Source organism: Tenrec ecaudatus, chromosome 17, assembly GCF_050624435.1.
Source record: "Tenrec ecaudatus isolate mTenEca1 chromosome 17, mTenEca1.hap1, whole genome shotgun sequence".
NCBI lineage: Eukaryota > Metazoa > Chordata > Mammalia > Afrosoricida > Tenrecidae > Tenrec > Tenrec ecaudatus.
The window spans coordinates 52,570,402-52,592,178 of record NC_134546.1 but is presented as its reverse complement, the minus strand read 5'-3'; the positions used below and the strand labels follow the sequence as shown (position 1 = coordinate 52,592,178).

Below are 21,777 nucleotides of genomic sequence, written 5' to 3'. Positions count from 1 at the left end.
TAATGTTGATCTTTTAGTTTTGTCATTTCAGATTTTTTTTTTATTAAAAGAGAAGTAGTTAAAAAGTATATACCTTAACCCCCCAACTTTTCATTAGTAGACAAATGTCTTGGTTATTTGTAACATTTGAGAAAGTATTGTTGTCATAATATGTAGCATTTTCTAAAGGCTTCTTAAGAAAACTTTTCCTGAATTATTCATCTGAAGCCATTTTATGTGCTGTTTTCAACTTGTCTTTTGACTGAAAATGAAAGCATTTAAAAACTAAAGATGCCAACACGTAAGTTCTCATGGTTTCTACTTTTATCAATGTGTCATACATAAACAGGAAAAAAATAATCATTTAACACAAGGCTATATCTTCCTTTTCTCTGAACTTGTTTTTAAAAATCTGAAATACTTTGTTTCGAAAGACCAGCCTTTATAAGACTTAGATTTCATTATCTGTCTTACTGCATTCTTATTTTTTCACACCTCACCTTTTATTTTATTTATTTTTTAGATCATTTTATTGGGGCTCGTACAACTCTTATCGCGATCCACACATACATCAATTGTGGTAAGCACACTTTTACATTCGCTGCCCTCATCATTCTCAAAGTTTGCTTTCTACTTGGGTTCCTGGAAGTTACTGTTTCTTACAAGCTGACCACCTCCAGTGTTGTCCATTATCTGACAAATTCTCAAATGACATGTCAAATTAGAGTGAAAAATAAATTCAGAGTTAGTGATCCAGGCTAGATGGTAAAATGCTAGTTTGTTCAGACGTGTCTGGTTATAATCCAGGCTTTTTTAAAGGGACATTAATTTCAGCTACAAGAAAACATTCGGGGATAAAGATACGCTTCATTCTCAACGGCAAATTGGAGACAATAGCCCTCTGATGTGAAGTAATGTTCATTGAGATTTTAGTGGTTGGCCTGAATTACTCCTGAATAATTGGAAGTATTATTAAAAGGTGATTATAAAGAAGCGTGATGTTGCATGGAAAAGAGAGAAAAAAATCTAGTTTCTTTTTGTCTATTTAAATTATTTGTTCTGTTTTCTTTATATTCAAGCAAGTTTTTCTAAATTGGAGTAAAGCAGTGAATTTTAAAATTTCAGATTGAGATTGGGGAGACATCTGTGGTGATATCTTAATGATATTTATACAAATATCTTAGTGATAAATGTCATATCATTTTTTAAATGTAGTGGTTCTTTTTTTTAAGTACCAAATTGGCTGCCAAGCAGGAGCAATGCCATTTTTTCCTTCATATTAGGTGAGACTGGGTCATTTTCTAGACAAGAACACAACACACAGGAAGCAGCAATGCATAATTTCAAAGCATCCCAGTTCAAGGCTAAAAGCTTAAAGCATTCAGTAATGAGCTCATCTGATCACAAACAGAAGTAGAATGATTCAATTAATTTTACTGTTGTTTTCATGTTTTTTCACTCCATTGAGTTTGGTGCGCACCAGTGAGAGAGGTTTTAAAGGGGAGGTTTTAAAGGCGCTCAAGGAGAGAGGGGGGTCGGCATAGAGATGAGACTTCCCAAAAGGAAAAGGTAAGGAAGATTGGAAGGCTGGGAAAAAAGGAGGGAAAGAAGGGGGAGGTTTTTCTCTCTCAATTGATAGTCTACAGATTGGGGTCACTGACTCCGACATAAGAAGGGAAAACGAGAGAGAAGGGATTCAGGTTTATGATGCTAATGTCCGGTGCAGGGTCACATTTACTAGCCCAAACCTCCTGGGAAACGTACATGTTCAAAGACTGTTTGGGGATGCTATAGATAGAAATGTGTAGATTATTTTGGAAGTCAGCATTTACTTCAACTGTGTAATTCTTTTTCCTGCAGTCATCTAAGATTTTCATGGATTTGAGATCCAGTAGGAAAAAAATCTCCACCCTTGGAGTGGAGAGGGTCCAGAGAGGAAGACAGGGGATCAATGACTAAACGCCTCTGTCATTGCTCTATGCAAACCTGCAGAAGCCCCGTTCTACATGAGAAAGGCCGCTGTTCAGTCCAAGATCCCACCAGCCTCCTTGGGAACTAATAGAGAGATTGCCTGTTTCCGTTGTGTCGCTGTACACGGTCCTGTTCCCCAAGGGATAAGAGTCTCTGCTTATCCTATAAGGAACAATTAAGTCCTTCATACTGAGAATCACTTCCTCATTGTAATTTTTAGAGTTTCTCCTTTCATCGGAGGTGGTAGTTCCTTGTTGCACAAGATAAGCTTCAGTGTGCCTTCTTCCGTTCCGTGTGTGTGTGTGTGTGTGTGTGTGTGTGTTTCAGACCATGAAGAGCCCTGGGGTCCGAGTCACAGGTCATTTGGCCTGAATGGGGTACTTGCAGTGTGATGCCTTCTATCCCCTGCCCATTTTGGAGGTAAGTGAAGTGGACTCAGCGGAAAGGGTGAGTTATTTTTTAATCATTTACTAACTTCTTTGAGAAATGACAGATGGATAGGAAGAAAAAGCTGAAGAAGTGTGAGGACTGCTTTTATTTTTACTTAGAAAAAATATGTTTTATATATGTTTTATCTAGAAAATGATATTACAAAAAGTAAAATAAAAAAACAAAATATCACTTGTCAAGGTATTTGTTTTGATCAGTAGTAGTAGTAGTGATTTCTAACCTAGAGAGATTTTTTTTTTAAATAACCTATTTTTTTGTGAACACTCCCATAGAAATTTAAGGATGACAGCCTGTGCTTAGGAGCCCTGGTGAAGTGGTTATGTGTTGGGTTGCTAACCACAAGATAACCAGTTCAAAACCACCAGCTGCTCCTTGGGAGAACAACAAGGCTTTCCACTCCTGTAAAGAGTTTGTCTTGGAAACCCATAGGAAGAGTTCTGCCTTGTCCTATAGGGTCGCTGTAAGTCAGACTCAATTTGATGGCTGTGCTGAGTCTATGTTTAATCTTGGTCATAGAGCACCTAGCGAATTTGCTAATGAAAACAACTCATTGTGCGGTATTTTGCTGGTTATAAAATGTATAAATGTGTAACTGTGTTATCAAACAATCAGGAAGAAATAAAGGCACCTCTTTTTCTTAGGGTGACAGCAAATAAATTTTAAAAAACAACATGTCTTAGTCACTATTATTGTGAATAATAAGATTCACTTTGGGAGTATAGATATAACCAGCGATCACTAAAGAGTGCAGAATAATTGTGGTAGTTACATAATCTGTTGTCAATTTGAGAGGATTAAGAAAAGGGGTAGAGTTTAGCCTGTCAATCAGGTCGAAGCTTGATGAACTCATTTGGAGGCATGATGGAGATAAATAGCTCACGGACAGCGGGACACATGTGCACTCCCTTGGAGACTCTCTACTGACAAGGTCAGTCCCAGGAGACATTCTTGTTGACAAGCCACATGGAGCCAGGCTGATGGCAACCAGAGCTTCAGAGCTGGAGGAGCCATGTGGAGACCCCTGTCAGCACTGAGATGCTTCCACCACCACTGGATCCACAAGACTTTCCATCCACTGGCTTGTGATTGTCCTGCATTTGGCGTCATTGCATGTGTTTTGTGAGTCTGAAGAGGAATTTATAGATTGATATTGGACATATGGGCTAATAACAGATTTATGGACTTGCTCTGGACTGGGCTGGGATGTTTTCTCAATATTCAATTGCTCTTGTCTATAAAGCTCTTTCTTCTACCCATATGAGCCTCCCTGGATTTCTCTTGTCTGTCCGGACTAGAAATATTTGAAACATTAACTTCCTGTGAGTTTAATGGAGTGGGATTTAAAGGGCTAGCCTTACCCTTCTTTCAGTATATGAGTTAGCAAATAGTATTCCCACTGAGGCCCGGGGCCCTTAGCAGGGAGGGGACCTAGAGGTGTCTGGTCTTTTCCAGCAAGGTGTGCTTTGACATTCAAACTCCTATTTTGTTCTTTCACTTTAAAGGATAGTGATACACAGTCTAGATTTAAGATTTTGCTAGAGAAAAATATCACAAAAACTCAAAAAGGTAGAAAAGTAAAATTTAGAAATTAAACTAGGAGTAGTAATAGAAATTGGGATTTAATCTGGAGGCGAGGCGCCCAAGGAAAAACTTCATCATGATCTCAAGAAGTTTTTGAGGGATTTAATGTAGAGAATAGTGATTAGATACTTTTCCTCCAAAGTGGATACGTAAAGGGAACATGGTGGAGAAACAAACCAACAGTTACGTAGTGACTATCGTGAGCCTAGACAATACGTATGTTTTAAATCCTTGTACTGGGAGATGATTTTTGCATACCAAATGGCTTTCACTTAAAAGTACACAATTGATGAATGTTGGCCGATGTATTTAGACCTACGAAACCACCATGACTGTATGAAGATACAGAATATTTCAATCCGTTCTTGAGGTGATCTCTAAATTCAGGTGAGATATAGTCAAGGCTGTGCTTTGGTTCTCATGGGCTTGTTCTAATTTTCTTCAGCTTCATTCTGAACTTGCACGTGAGCGACTGACTCTCTTACCGCAGTAGGCCCCGGTCTTGCTTTGGCTAATGGTCCTCAGCTGCTCCCCATCTCTTCAACCAGATTCCTGGAGGCAATCTGACTCCTGTCATTCCACCTGACAAGGTCCCCATGCATAGTCACTGGGTCTGCTGCCTGAAAGAGATGTCTGCTATGAAGAAGACTTTGGTCGTATGGAATTCTGCCCTTCGATCTTTGGCTTTGTTTCTGTCACCAGGGCCATATTTTCCAATGGCTGATCCATTTTCTTTCTTTCCAACTTTCCCATTCCAATCATCAGTGAATATCAAAGCATGGTGTTTGTGAATTTTGATCAATTTTAGACTGCAGAGTTGATAAAAATCAATAACTTTTTCATCTTTAACTTTAGTGATCAGTGCATAAATTTGAATGATTGTTATATTAATGGGTTTTCCTCGTAGCTATTTGGATGCAGTAGAGGAAGGACTGCAAATGATGAAGCATGATGGGACTTGAATCTTTCTTTAAAAATAAGCATATTCCATAGAAAGGAGAAAGCTGTGACAAAGTAAGTGATGGCTTTAACACTTGCCACAGATATCAGGTAAGATAGAGAGCAAGAGTCTTGTCCACTTCTTTGTGTCAAATGCTCACACTCATGGGCGTCTCATTCCTGTTTCAGGGGAGCCTTGTGCTCACTGCTTGTTGATGTTCTTTGTGGTCTCTTTCTCCTCAGATGTTGTACCTTCCGGTAGAGGTCCTGTCTCTGCCTGATCCACTGAGGCAGGCTTTTCTCCAGGCTTTTGCTGCACAGTTCAGGGTGGATATTTTTAAAAATCATTTTATTGGGTGCTCATACAACTCTTATCACAATCCTTAACTATATTCATTGGGTCAAGCATATTTGTACATTTGTTGCCATCATTTTCAAAATATTTTCTTTCTACTTAAGCCCCTAGTATCGGTTTCTCATTCCCCACCTCCCTTCCCTACCCTCTCTCCCTCACGATGTCTTGATAATTTATAAATTATTATTACTTTTTCATGTCTTACACTGACCAATGTCTCCCTTCACCTACTTTTCTGTTGTCCATCCCCCTGGAAGAGGGTTATATCTAGATCATTGTGATCAGTTCCCCCTTTCTCCCCACACCTTCCCCTTACCCTCCTGGGATTACCACTCTCAATATTGATCCTGAGGGATTTATCTGTCTTGGATTCCCTGTGTTTCCAGCTCTTATCTATACCCATGTACATGTTCTGGTCTAGCCAGATTTGTAAGGTAGAATTGGGATCATGATAGTGGGGGGGGGGGGGCATTAAAAACTAGAGGAAAGTTGTGTTTCAATGGTGCTCTACTGCACTCTGCCTGTCTCGTCTCCTCCCTGCGGCCCTTCTGTAAGGGGATGTCCAGTTGCCTACAGACAGGCTTTGGGTCTCCACTCTGCACTCCCCCTCATTCACAATGATACAATTTTTTTTTATGCCTGAAACCTGATCCCATTGACACCTCGTGATCACACAGGCTGTTGTGCTTCTTTCATGTGGGTGTTGTTGCTTCTCAGCTAGATGGCCGCTTGTTTACCTTCAAGCCTTTAAGACTCCAGACACTATACCTTTTGATAGCCGGGCACCATCAGATTTCTTCACCACATTTGCTTATGCACCTGCTCTGTCTACAGCATTTGTCGGGAAGGTGAGCATCATGGAATACCAGGTTATTATAACAAAGTGTTCTTGCATTGAGGGTGTACTTGAGTAGAGGCCCAATGTTCATCTGCTACCTTAATACTAAACCTATAAATATAGGTATGTAGATCTGTTTCCCTATCGTCATATATAAATATATTTACATATGTACATGCCTGTATTTCAACCCCTATAAATGTCCTTACCTCCTTGTTCTTTTCTCTATTTCCTTTTTAATTTCCTCTTGTCCCGCTATCATGTTCAGTTTTCATTTGGGTTTCAGTAATTCCTCTGAGTTACATTGGCCGTGATCAAGCCCTATCAGGCCTCCTACACCCTCCTCACCATCATTTTTAGATCACTTGTGGTTCCCTCAGGGTGGAATTGTTTGTGTGAGGTCAAAGTGTAAAGCACACACACTGTCTCTGGAAAATAGAGCATGGTCCTTCTTTTCTCTGGGCTCTAGGTCTGACCGTAACTTGCTCGTCATGATCTTTAAAATGCCCCACAACCCTTGGGAGGGATGATATTAACAGTAGGACATAGCTTCATCAAAGCTGACTGAATGCCATGTCCTACAGCAAGCACCTAGAATTTGTAATGATCCCACGTCTGGTGCCTGGTAAATCGCTCCAGCAATGCTGCCCTCAGCTACTGGGTGCACTTAGGTGGGGGACCACTGCTGTTACTTGCAAATAATAAACCTAGGGGTCCTTGAGCAAGTAAAGGGATGTATTCCATCCTCACCATTGGCTTTGAATGTTCTAATGCTAGTCTTTGCATTTTGACTATTTCCTCATGTCATGTCCGGTGTTTAAAAAAAAGCGGGGGAGTGGGGGTGGTGGCGGAGGTGTTGCTTCTTTCTAAGAAGTAATCCAAGACACTATTGTCGTTCAAAGTGGGGATCCACATACTGTCAACTCAGGAGATTCCCAGCAGGTTCTCTCCCAAGTCCCTGGCCGCCACAATCCCCCAAACCGCTCACGGATTCTTCTTCCAGTGCCGAGTAAGCAGTGCAATGACGACTTCGATGGTGCGTCCTCTAATGTAAGCTAGTAAAAGCTGGGGTGCGGGGAGGGTGGTGCAAGGATGGGAGGCGCGGGCCCCGGAAAGCGCAAGTTGCCGCTGTTGTTGTTAGGTGCCAAAGGGGCCACTGCCGAACCACACTGCCTGGCTCTGGCTGCCCTCACAATTGTTCCTAAGTTTGGACCCATGGATGGTGAAGCGAGAGAAGGACTGAGAGGCCATGGAAGCTGCAGGGACGATGGGGGAGCCCGAAGGTGGGGAGCCGAGGGGCGGGGCCCTGGATGTCGGATTTCTGTTCCCAAGTCATTACTTTGGGAACTTTATGTCTAAATCAGTTTCCTTCTGAGTAATGAATTACAACAGATTTAGCATCTTAGAACAACAACATTTAATACCTGTTTGTTTGGGTCACGGTCTTAGCCGAGTCCTTTGCTCCATGTCCCGTAAAGCTACCTGCAGTCAGGGTGTTGTTGGGGCTACGTTCTTATCTGGAGACTAGGCTGGGGGAGAATCTACTTCCAGGCTCATTCCGGCTGTTGGGAGATTCCCTTTCCTTGTAGTTCTATAACTGAGGATCATGGCTTCTGTGCCAATTGTTGGTTGTGGGCAGCTCCGCACCCTAGATGCTACCTGCAGTTCCTTGCCACGTGGTCCTCTCTATAGGTAGCTGATAGGCTAGCAAGGCTTCTTCAAGGCTAGCAAAAGAGTTTCTTCAGTCTGCGAATGCCATGGCTCATATGAAGTCACATGATCATGGGGGTGACATCCTGTCACCTTTGCCATATGCAGTTGATCAGAAGCAGGCACTGACCCCACCTGCACTCAAGGGGAATACATATCAGCATGGAAGCCACCCCTAGGGGAGGTCCCCTGCCTTGTCCTTAACAAAACCTAAAGTTACACAATATCTTTTGTCTCCTGCACTGTAGCAGGGCCTTACATGGTATTGCTGCCCTCTTACTTTAACTCTACAAAGTAGATGTAATTATTTTATGCTATCAAGATTAGTGTGATGGGTTATGTGTTGGGCAGCTAACTACAAGGTCAGCAATTCGAACCTACCAGTTGCATTGTGGGAGAAAGATGAGAAAGATGTAGTGTTGGAAACCCAGGTGGGAGGGAGAGTAGTTCTACCCAGCCCCGAAGGCTTGTGATGAGTCAGAATTGACTTGATGGCAATGAATGTGTGTTTTGATCAAGACTTTTAATTATAGGGAGTTTGCCATTCAGTTTGCTCACCATTCCCGCTCATATTTTAGAACTGCTTTTTAACATTAATTTCCTTCATCCCAAAGTACATCTCTCAGAAAGTCACAATGTACACACATTGGATTGAGATCTAAATATCTTTGGTTATTATTAAAGATTAATATTAAGAAATTCTTCAAAGAGGAAGTTTAATTAAATGGAAATGTATTTGGTTATGGGACCACGGTGCAGTGGGTTAAGCACTGAGCTGTCACCCAGCCACTCTGTGAGGGGAAGACGGAACTGTTGTTTCTCATATATATTTACAATTTTATCACCCCTAAGGAACAATTCTGCCCTGCCCTGGAGAGTCGTTAGGAGTCAGAATTGACTTGATGGCAGTGGAGTTGGTGTGGTTGGCTGATAGCTCTCCTGTTGATCTCTAGGAGGCCTAACTGGTTTGCACTCAGTGACTAGCAATGGACTCAAATGTAACAATTGTGCCAACAGCGCACAACTGGGTAGCATTTAATTTTGCTGTGCATAAGGTTGTTATAAGTTGGAGCTGACTCATCAGCACCTAACAATAATTCTAACATAAGGTTGGTGGTTCAAATCCACCCAGTGGTGCTATTGAAGAAAAGACCCACTCTATTTCTATTAAGATTAAAGCCAGGAAAACCCTGTGGAGCAGTTCTGCTCTGTCACCTGTCGAGTCCGTGTGTTGGAAGCAACAGCAATAACAAGCGCTCTCTGTAGCTGGTCAGACAGGGCTGGCTTTGGCTTTTGACTGATACCCATCTTGGATGCTAAAGAAATCCGTAAAACAGACCCATCCCAAGAACACACTGATAAGAAATGGGTGTTTATTGAAGATTTCAGGGGGAAGAGAGGTGTGTGAAAAACGTAGTTTGTTTCTCAGATTATATAAGGGACGCTCATAAAACTACTTTAAAAATCTCTCAAATGATTGAGAATTTTCCCATTTCCTCTTTTAAAAGAATCATGGTTATCATTGAGCCAAAAGCCAAAGCCAGCCTGTAAGACCAGCTATAGAGATACGTTGTTGCAGTTAATTTATGTGGAATTTAACAGAAGTGTATGAATGAATTTTAAAAAGCACCCCTTACCCCATTGATGTCTCTGCCAACAGTTGTTAAAGTAGGTAATGAATACATGAACAGCTTGGGCATTGCCATCTTCCAAGACTCACAGGCCAACCAGTCACATGCCCACGAATTGGGCAGCTTTTCTATCTTGTATTCAAGATAATGGTGTATAACCATTCTGGTGGTAAAACTGTCCAGCCAATTCTCCACAATACATTTTGCTAAATCAGTGGTGATTAGCAAATTAGTTACCTTTGGCACACAGCTGTGCTTACTGCCTGGAAGCTGGTTTTGATGCTGGTCAGAGAGCATTGAGATTCTAAGTTTCACTCTGTAAGAAATAAAGTCGTGACCTTCTGAAGGGTAATGTGTGGTGACCAGCATGTGTGACAGGGGACCTATTCCTTGGTATATCTTTTCAAGATATTTTCTGTTTGCTTCTTGTGTTAGTCTGGATTGACTAAAGAAACAAATCCAGAGATATTCATATGTGTAGAAGAAAGAACTTTATATCAATGAGTAATTGTATATTAAGAAAACATCCCATCCCAGTCCAGATCAAGTTCATAAGTCAGATGTTAGTCCATATGTCCAGTGCCAGTCTATAAATTCCTCTTGACTCATGCAACGTATGCAATGATACTGAATGCAGGAAGATTACAGGCCAGTGAGTGGAAAGTCTTGTGGATCCAGTGGTCGTGTCGGCATCTCTGTGCTGCTATGGGTCTCCACGTGGCTCCTCTAGCCCCAGAGCTCTGTGTCCATCAGCATAGCTCCACATAGCTTGTCATCAGGCAGACGAAGCAGAGTGTGTGGGTCTAACCTCCCGTGGGCTATTTATCTCCTTTGTGCCTCCAAAATGAGGTCATCAAGCTGCGACCTGATTGACAGGCTAGACTCCACCCCTTCGCTCAAGTTGCCAAAAGATTATGTAACTGTCACACTTCTATTAGATTTTCCTTTGATTATAAATTGGTTATTACTATCTATAGAAACATTGTACTTCTCCAAGATGTGAATGCAACGTGCCGGCATGGAGTAGCGAACCAGTGGAGAGGTCTGAAGGGCCAGCCCCAATCCCAACTATGTGGACACCTGCCCTCCCCCCAGAAGAATTTATTTCAGAGGGCAACACTGAATCTGCAGCTCAGGGAGAGGAACATGTCTGGTCAGAGCCCATGGGAGCAAATGAAGGGGGAGGAAGAGAGAGTGGAGCATATCCTGGTCCACCCAGACTTGAGGACGATATTCCCACTCAGAGCAGCCAATCCACAGAGAAGACCACATGGCTGGCCCGAGTATGAGACACAAGATTCCTCACTGACCCATAACCCTACAGGAGACAGCACTGGAGACACAGTGAGGGAATCCACCACATCGAGGCAAAACACTGAGGGTGTTCAATGGAACGGCAAGAGGAGGAGAGCAACAAAGTCCTGAGGGAATACCAAAATTAGATTTTGGGGCCTGGGCTTGGCGCCCCAGCGGACTCGACTGGAAAACACTCCTAAAGGCCAACAAATAGTCCTTGAAGCTTTTTTTTCCTTTTGTTGTGTTTTGTTTAATTTTTGTCATTGGCTCATTGTTGTTGTTTGGTTTTGTTCTGTCTTCTTTTTGTGCATGTTATTATCTTCTCAGGTCTGTCTAAATAAGATAGGTTGGATGAACAATTTGGAGGAGAAAACAATGGGACTGACAGTTCCAGGAGGACATGGGAGAGGGAGATGTGGGGAGAAAGGTAGTGGTGTTAACAAACCCAGGGACAAGGGAACAACAAGTGATTCAAATCAGTGCTGAGGAAGGTGTAGGAGGCCTGGTAGGGCATGACCAAGGGTAATGTAACCGAGAGGAATTACTGAAACACAAATGAAGGCTGAGCATGATAGTGGGACAAAAGGAAAGTCACAGGAAAGAGCTGGGGGCAAAGGGCATTTATAGAGGTCTAAATAAAGCATGTACATATGTAGATATATTTATATATGAGAATTGATAAATATATCTATTTGCATATCTTTATAGATTTAGTATTAAGGTAGCAGAAGGACATTGGGCCTCCACTCAAGTACTCCCTCAATGCAAGAATACTTTGTTCTATTAAACTGGCATTCCATGAAGCTCACATTCCCAACACAATTGCTGAAGACAAAGCGGGTGCATAAGCAAATGTGGTGAAGAAAGCTGATAGTGCCCAGCTATCAAAAGATATAGCATGTGGGGTCTTAAAGGCTTGAAGATAAATAAGCAGCCACCTAGCTCACAAGCAACAAAGCCCACATGGAAGAAGCACACCAGCCTGTGTGATCATGAGGTATTGAAGGGATCAGGTATCAGTCATCATCAGAACAAAAAATTTATCATAGTGAATGATGGGAGAGTGCCGAGTGAAGACCCAAAACCCATTTGTAGGCCACTGGACATCCCCTTACAGAAGGGTCACCGGGAGGAGACGAGCCAGTCAGGGTGAGACGTAGCAACGATGAAACATACAACTTTCCTCTAGTTTCTAAATGCTTCCTCTTCCCCCCCACCCCCAACTATCATGATCCTAATTCTACCTTACAAATCTAGCTAGACCAGAGCATGTACACTGTTATAGATAGGAACTGGAAACACAGGGAATCCAGGGCAGATGATCCCTTCAGGACCAGTGGTGAGAGTGGTGATACCAGGAGGGTGGGGTGGAAAGGGGGAAGAGATTACAAGGATCTACATGTGACCTCCTACCTGGGGGATGGACAACAGAAAAGTGGGTGAAGGGAGATGTCGGACAGGGCAAGATATGACAAAATAATAATTTATAAATTATCAAGGGTTCATGAGGGAGAGGGAAGTGGGGAAGGAGGGGAAGAAATGAGGAGCTGATGCCAGGGGTTTAAGTGGAGAGCAAATGTTTTGAGAATGATGAGGGCAATGAATGTACATATGTGCTTTACACAATTGATGTATGTATGGATTGTGGTAAGAGTTGCATGAGCCCCTAATAAAATGATTGGAAAAAAAAGAAACATTGTACTTAATTCATCCAATAAAAATGCAAGGAGAAGTTTGAGCTGATGATGTAATAATTTAGAGATAACTGTAAAGTTAACAGAACACCTTCATTTGTTTGTTTCTATAATCGGTGGAAGTTTCAGGACATATCTGCTTACTTTCCAGTGGCCATATCTGAATTATTTTCCCTCGTGATTTTCAACATTAGATTCTGTAGCTGCCCAAGCAGAGTCTCTTGGTCACTGAGGGAAACGACATAATTAGAGCAAAGTAATAGACTTGAAGAAATGGAAACTAGAATTAGTTAGCTTAAAGGCAAATATTTCTACTCAGTCTATGAGAAGAACAATCAACAACAACAACAAATCTTATTTTGTTGTTTAAGGGTTGTCCAAGTCTAAAGAAGGCCTAACAAATTATGTGGGATATGATCAAGAGGAAGAACTTGTATCTTACTGGGGTAACAGAACAGGAAAAAAACAAAAAAAATATGTACAAAGAAAATAGTGCAAGGAATCTTGTGAAGAGAACTTCCTTAACAGCATAAAAGAAGAGGAAATAACTATACAGAAAGCTCAGGGGACCTCAAACAGGATAGACCCTAAAACAAAAGCATCACAACCTCTTGCACTCAAAATTTCCAATATCAAGAGCAAGGGGCAGTTAAGGAAACAATAATAGTCACCTACAGAAGAAAACCAGTAAGAATACGCTCTGATTTCTCAGCAGAGGCTGTGACGACAATGGAATACCATATATAAAACCTTGAGAGAAAGAAACTGCCAAACAAGAATCCTATATCCCACAAAATTATAACTTAGATATGAGGGATAAATTAGAGGATTTCCAAATAAGAAGAAATTTGTAGGAGCAAGATCATCATTATAAAAAATATGAAGGGGAATACTCTGGACAAATAATAATAAAAGCAGACAAACCTGAGACCAGCATACAAGCCAACATCAACAAATCAGCACACTTAACAGTATCTCAAACACAGAAATATAGGAAAAACAGAAAAATGAATACCACCACAAAAACACATCAAAATGATACTACACATAACAATAATGACATTAAATATCAGTAGATTAAATGCATCAATTGAGAGAGAGTGGCAAAGAAAGGAAACAAATGCCCCATCGATATGCTGCTAACAAGAAATACTTCTCAGACACAAAGACAAAAATATATTTTTTAAAATGCAGGAGTGGCAATATTAATCTTCAATAAATAGACCAATGTAAAAGCTATCATGAGAGACAAGTCACTATGATTAAAAGGGCAATAGAACTAGAGAACATAGCCATAATAAACATATACAGTCAATGAAAGATCCTTGAAATATGTTAATCACGCTTTAATGAGCTAGAGAGAGAGAGAGAATTCAACAACAATAATAGGGCACTTCGATACACTACTCGGGGGAGGACAGTTCAGGACAGAAACTCAATGAAGACACCACTACCATCACCACTCAATGAAGACTCCACTACCATCACCACTCACTGCCGTCAAGTCAATACTGCTCATCATGACCCTGTGGGACAGGGTAGAGTCACCCTTTTGAGTTTCTGAGTAATAAAGACCCTTCTTTCTACTTCAGAGCCTTGACATTTTAAAAACATACTGATATTACCTAATTTTTTCAGACAAATATGCTATAAAATTAGAAATCAAACATAGGAAGGGCAGGGCCAAAAAATCAAATACATGAAAATCGAACAACACTGCTTTGAAACTACTGGGTCAGAAAAGTGGGTGAAGGGAGACGTCGGACAGGGCAAGATATGACAAAATAATAATTTGTAAATTATCAAGGGTTCACGAGGGAGGGGGGAGCGGGAAGGGAGGAGAAAAACTGAGGAGCTGATGCCAGGGGCTTAAGTGGAGAGCAAATGTTTTGAGAATGATGAGGGCAATGAATGAACAAATATGCTCTATACAATTGATGTATGTATGGATTGTGATAAGAGTTGTATGAGTCCCTAATAAAATGTTAAAAAAAAGAAATCTGTCTAGACCAGAGGCTGTACACTGGTACAGATAGGAACTGGAAACAGAGAATCCAGGACAGATGATCCCTTCAGGACCAGTGGTGAGAGTGGTGATACTGGGAGGGTGGAGGTAGGGTGGGGTGGAAAGGGGAAACCAATTACAAGAATCTACATATAACCGCCTCCCTGGGGGACAGACAACAGAAAAGTGGGTGAAGGGAGACATCAGACAGTATACGATATGACAAAGTGGTAATTTATAAATTATCAAGGGTTCATGAGGGAGAGGGGAGCGGGAGGGGGAAAATGAGGAGCTGATGCCAGAGGCTTAGCTGGAGAGCAAATATTTTGAGAATGATGAGGGCAATGAATGTACAGATGTGCATTACACAATTGATGTATGTATGGATTGTGGTAAGAGTTGTATGAGCCCCTAATAAAATGATTTTAAAAACAAAACAAAAAACCGAACTTTTTTTTTAGGTCTAATTGGCTTTACTGGAGAATTCTACCAAGAGAAGAGTTGACACCAATTCTGTGCCAATCTGTGGAACATAGAAAAGGACAGCAAACTCCAAAACTCATTTTATGAAGCACATGTAACCCTAATACCAAAACCACTACCAAGATAAACAAACAAACTACAGACCAATATCCCTCATGAACATACATGCAGAAATGCTAAGCAAAATACGTGCCAATAGAATCCAACAGCGTATGAAAAACAACAAAGGAATACACTGTGATCTAGCAGGACTCATACCCAGGATGGTTCCGTCTTAGAAAAACAGTGCAAACACCACATACAACAACAGATAAGAATCATGGATCAGATCAATCTACTCAGGACAGGCATTCATCGCCCCTCTTATTCAACAGGTGCTGACGTCTTGGCCAGAGTGAGTTATCTTAATGTTTTCCATTTTACTGCTCCTCGTGATCTCTCTGGGTCCTAATAATATCCATTGCAGGGGTTACACAGAAATTCACAAAATTAATGATTAAAGGATTTACCAAGGGAGCTAACAAGTCGCAAGGTCAGTGAGAAATGCTCAGGGTAATTGTTTACCAAGACAAAGTGTCAGGTCTGTTAACAAATGCCCAAAGGGACATGCCACTCTGCTGTAAGTCTCAACCACCGGCACTCAGCGAAGCTCCGAGGGGCAGTAAACGGAGCTCTCTTTAGTACCCGAAGGCACCCCACTCCAGTAAACCTCACCCAAAGGCATTCAGCTCCACTTTCAGGGTTCAGCAAGCCCAACTTTCCCAGCGGTGAGAAGCACCCCATTCCCACCAGCCAGCCTCCTGCACAAACGCACTAACTTGAACTTGCTCCCTGGGAAGTCCATGGGTTGCGAAGTCCATCCCGGGTGTTGCCGGCCCTGGCTTCTGGTTCTGCTGCTAGACTGTGCTGAAGCGGAAGAGGCGTCCACCAGAAAGAGAGAAATCAAGGAGCAGGTTGGGGGTTTGATGAGGTGACACCGTTGAATACAAAGTTGATGGTCTGAAATGTAAATCTCCATCGAATTTACGATGAAAAAAATAATTTTAAAATGTGAAACGTTTCTACAATTTAAAAAAATGATATAACAAATAAGTACTTCATTGAGTAGTGTGCTGTCATTGCGTGATGTATTTCTTTTCCATCTTTAATTACAAACATTCTTCATATAAAAAAATTTAGCTTTGTGTTTAGTAGACAGAGATTTCAGTTAGTTAAGGGAAGGCTTTGCCATAGTTCTTGCAGGAGGTGCTGCGCAGGGTTGGGGGGGGGTCTTTTTTTGGAGGAGGGCCTGTAGGGTGGTCCAGGCCCCTGTTGCGGAAGTGAGGCAGAGGGAGAGGGTTTTGTCTCCTGGTGTCATGGCGGCTTCAGTCTGCCAGTTCTATCCTCAAAGGCTGTGGGGGCGGGGCGGGGGCGGGGGTGGGTGGGTGGGGGGAGGTGGTTGGTACTCCTGGCAAAAGAATTCTCCTGAAAGGTCAGGAAACCAGATTGAGGCTCTGATGTAAAATCTCCCTCAGGAGAAGCGCAGAAGAGAAGCATTCGTGAAACTTTTATTCGTGAAGTTCTTGTATCTTTTTGCAACGGCTAGGGACTGACCAGTGCTTAAATCATTCATCTCCAGAATGGCAGTGGAAGCTTGTGATGTATGATTTCGACCTTTGCTTGTACTGTCTTGGTAGCTTTCAAATGAAATAGTTGAAGCAGAATACAAACCTAAATAGGTTCTGGGTCGAACCTCAACTATTTCCAGTGAAATACATATGGGAATTGCATCAGAAAGATCCATAAATACTTGTGTCGCCAAGTTCTTCTTGATGGCTAGGATTAGATACTATATTTAGAATTTTCACTGAACACCTATTGGTCGAGATACTTTGTAACAAAGATGAGGTAGGTGTAAAACAGAAAATAAATTTAATGGTATTTTTAAGGCTTGTTCCTGAAACCTTCCCCCATTTGAGTTTGTTCTCTCTGAATAGTCTATTAGAAAGCTCCTGAGATTTTAAAAAGAGCACGTTTGTTATCAATTTTAACAGGAGAAGGAAAATATGTAAACAAAAAAAGGAAAAATATTCCATAATACCTGTATAGAAAATTAAAATTACATTTTTAAGATAGGTTATCCCTAATGATATTTTGACTTTTGGTATACATTCAACTTAAAACATTTTTTTAATTAAAAAAAAAAGTGCAAGCATAACTCCAGGCTCAAAGGCTGTGTGCGGTTCCACCAGTCTATGATATCAGAAGGTGTGTTTTTTTTGTTAACATTTTATTAGTGACTCATACAACTTTTATCACAATCCATATATACATCAATTGTATAAAGCACATCTGTACATTCACTGCCCTCATAACTTTCAGAAGGTATGGTTTTTATATGCTTTCTTCTCCTCTCCTCAGGATCCCCTATGGTGATCTTTTCTAGAACAGCAGCAATGGTACCTGGGCCCACCTGGTTCTACTTTCAATGTCATGGGCGCGGTGGTTGATGTGGTTCATTGGTCCTTTGGCTCTTTCTTTGTGTCTTCGATCATTCATCTTTGCTCTAGATGGGAAGAGATTAACAGTTGAATCATAATTCTAAGGGACCAAAAGAATTATTACAAGTGGGGGTGGAGTGTCTCTTGCAACATGGACGATGTTCTGATCAACAAGTATCTCTGCAGAGTTGGGCAAAATGGATTATTCATTTTGTGAGTAAACAAGCCTACAAAGAACCACCAGGGGGCACCCTGAAGGAGGAACTGTATATTAAACCAAGTTTGGGGAAGGAGAGAAACAACCCAAGTTTCGTTAACAAGCGTGTTGCTTGTGAGGAATCCGTGAGGACAAGCCAGTCAGTTCATTTATGAAGCAAAGAATGAGACTGTGGAGGGTCTGTGGCCGGGCTTGTCACAGAGAAACCAGAAGGCGTCATGAGTCTCTCTGTGCTTTTATGAGAAGAATGGTGTTTTCAGCTAACCATTTTCCAGAACTCAAGAGAACCAGGGTGGATTTACTTAACACTTTTGCTACTTTCCAGGATCCCAGGGTTCAAATAAAATTCAACATGGTTAGAGGGAAATGGAAAACAACATTCTGTTTTCTGGTCCAGAGCAATCATATTTCACTCAGCGAAACCTGCCGTCCCATTGGTCGATCCCCACGTTCGTTCTGCATATCACGTCCTTTCGTTTCCTTGGCCTGCGCCTCTGCCGGGTGGGATGGGCTGCTCTAGTCATTTCCTGTCAAGGCAACAGGTGAAGCAGTCGTTGAAGAATATAAGCTGCAGAAAAAGCAATGGGCTGCTACCACAGGTAGGTGGTTCAAACCCACTAAAATGAGGCTGTCTGCTCCATGAAGACTTATAAACCCAGAAACCCTGTGCAGGATCACTGTGAGTTGAAATCCACCTGTTGGCAGTGGGTATGTGGGGTTTTTTTGGGGGGAGTCCGTTTATACTTTCCCACCGTGGTTCTTTCACTTCATGATATATTTTGGGCTTCTTTCCATGCTAGGACACAGTGAGAGCTTCCTCGTTTATTTATTACAGCTACATCCAGTATTTTTATGCATGTACTTAGGTGCATTGAATCCTGTTGGTGGTTACTGGGGTTGTTTCTAATCCTTTGCTAATGCAGATAGTGCCAGACTGAATAACCTCATTTTACAGGGTGCAGGTAAATCTCAAGAATTTGGCTGGCTCCAGGGAATAGGCATTTCTAAATTCCGTAACTATTGCCAAATTGCTCTGCGTAGGCATTTGAAGTCCTCGTTTCCCAGCAGAGTATGTTGTTAACTTTGGACTTTTGCCAATCTGATAGAAGAGAAATGTTATCTCGGTGGTACTGTAATTACACTTGTCTTCTAATAGGGCAGGTCGATCCACTTTTATTTCTGACAGAAATAGATGATGAATTCTTTTTTCTGTCAACAGGAAAAACAAGACAAACAAAAATCACAATGAACGGCGGGGATCATTTGTATTTTTTTAGTCAGCAGTGTACCAGTCTGATCTAGTACCCTGTTTCCCCTAAAGTAAGACATTCTCTGAAAATAAGACCCACTTACAGCTTTGCCTCTCGCTGAAATATAAGGCATCCCCACAAAAATAAGACCTCCCCGAAAATAAGGGTTTGGATTGTTATGATGATGTTCCGGAAGATGATGACATGACTGTTATTGAATAAATGAATAAATATATCATAGATTGTTGTACATGGAAATAATGGTAGTAACAAGAAGTTCTTGATACTGTAGGATTCAGTTTGTCTGGTTAGGCTGGTTTGTGATGACAACTACTACCGTACCGTATACAGGTAATATATTTCCTTTTTTGTTCAACAATAAATATGTACCATATTCTTCTTCATGGAAAAATAAGACATCCCCTGAAAATAAGACCGAGCACACCTTTGGGAACAAAAATTAACATAGGACACTGTCTTATTTTAGGGGAAACAAGGTATACAGTAAGGATTTTACTTGAAATTTAACAATACAATGTAATCTTTTTTTTAATCATTTTATTAGGAGCTCATACAACTCTTATCACAATCCATACATACATCAACTGTGTAAAGGACATTTGTACATTTGTTGCCCTCATCATTCTCATAACATTTGCTCTCCATGTATACCCCTGGCATCCGTTCCTCATTTGTCCCCATCCATCCCCGCTTCCCCCTCCTTCATGAACACTTGATAATTTAGAAATTATTATTTTGTCATGTCTTATACTGTCCAACGTTTCCCTTCACCCACTTTTCTGTTGTCCATCCCCCAGGGAGGTGGTTATATGTAGATCCTTGTAATCGGTTCCCCCGTTCCACCCCACCCTCCTGGTATCACCACTCTCACCACTGGTCCTGAAGGGATCATCTGCCCTGGATTCATTGTGTTTCCAGTTCCTATCTGTACCAGTGTACATCCTCTGGTCTAGTCAGATCTGTAAGGTAGAATTGGCATCATGATAGTGGGGGGGAGGGAGGGAGGAGGAAGCATTTAAGAACTAGAGAAAAGTTGTATGTTTCATCAGTGCTACACTGCACCCTGACTGGCTCATCTCCTCCCCAATACCCTGCTGTAGCGGATGTCCAATTGCCTACAGATGGGTTTTGGGCCTCTACTCTGTACTCCCCTTTGTTCACAATGATATGATTTTTTGTTCTGATGATGCCTGATACCTGATCCTTTCGACACCTCATGATCACATAGGCTGGTGTGCTTCTTCCAAGTGAGCTTTGTTGCTTCTGAGCTAGATGGCAGCTTGTTTACCTTCAAGCCCTTATGACCCCAAACGCTATATATTTTGCTAGCTGGGCACCATCAACTTTCCTCACCACATTTGCTTATGCACCCATTTGTCTTCAGTGATCGTATTGGGAAGGTGAGCACACAGTGATATGATTTTTTGTTCTTTGATGCCTGATAACTGATCCCTTCAGCACCTTGTGATCACGCAGGCTGGTGTGCTTCTTCCATGTGGGCTTTGTTGCTTCTGAGCTAGGTGGCCGTTTGTTTATCTTCAAGCCTTTAAGACCCCAGATACTATTTCTTTTTATAGCCAGTCACCATCAGCTTTCTTCACCACATTTGCTTATTCACCCGCTTTGTCTGCAGTGATTGTGTCGGGAAGGTGAGCATCATGGAATGCCAGTTTAATAGAACAAAGTATTCTTGCATTGAGGGAGTACTTGAATGGAGGCCCAATGTCCATCTGCTACCTTAATACTAAGCTTATACATATATGCACATAGATCTATTTCCACCTCCTCATATATAACTATATTTGCATATGTACATGCCTTTATTTAGATCTCTATAAATGCCCTTTGCCTCCTAGCTCTTTCCTCTAATTCCTTTGACTTTCCTCTTGTCCCACTATCATGCTCAGCCTTCATTTGGGTTTCAGTAATTCCTCTCGGGTACATTACCCTTGGTCACACCCTACCAGGCCTCCTGCATCCTCCTCACCACTGATTTGAATCACCTGTTGTTCTCTTGTCCCTGGGTTTGTTAGCACCACTTCCTTTCCCCCTCCCCCCACCTCCTCCTCTCCCATGTCCCCCTGGAACTGTGGTCCTATTGTTTTCTCCTCCAGTTTGTTCATCCAGCCTATTTTATTTAGACAGACCTGAGGAGATAATGACATACACAAAAACAAGACAGAGCAAAACTAAGCAACAAAAGAAAACAAAACAACAAGCCAATGAGAAGAAACTAAACAAAATGACAAGAAAGAAAAGCTTGTAGTTAGTTCAAGGACTGTTTGTTGGCCTCTAGGAGTGTTTTCCAGTCGAATCTGATGGGACACCAATACCTGGCCCCAAAGTCTACTTTTGGTATTCCCTTGGGACTTTGTCGCTCTGTTCCCCTTAGTGTTTTGCCTAAGTGCTCTGTTCCACACCCTTAGTGTTTTGCCTTGGTGTGGTGGGATCAGAACGTGAGCAATTCCTGCACTGTGCCTCCAGTGTTTTCCCTGTAGGGCTGTGGGTCAGTGAGGGATGTTGTGTCTCATTGTGGGGCTGGCCATATGGTCTTCTCTGTGGACTGGCTGCTCTGAGTGGGAATATCGTCTTCAAGGTTTGGTGGACCTGGATTGGCTCTACTCTCTCTTCCTCCCCCCTTCATTTGCTCTGATCAGACAGGTCCCTCTTCCAGAGCAGCAGATTCAATGCTGTTCTCTGAAATAATTTCTTCTGCGGGGAGGGGTGCGTGTCCATGTGGTTGGGATTGGGGACAATGTAATCTTTCAAACCAGATTTGAACTAGCTATTTTGATCATCACAAAGAGTATTATTCATTTATTTATGCTCTACAACTACAAATTCAAACACAGTCAAAACAGTATTCCTAGGTAATAA

General features: G+C 41.7%; 1 pseudogene; it reads right to left on the bottom strand.

The window, feature by feature from the left end:
• Nucleotides 1–6,514: 6,514 nt before the first annotated feature.
• Nucleotides 6,515–21,777, bottom strand: part of LOC142430447 (mediator of RNA polymerase II transcription subunit 6 pseudogene) — a 34,585-nt pseudogene continuing 19,322 nt past the window's right edge.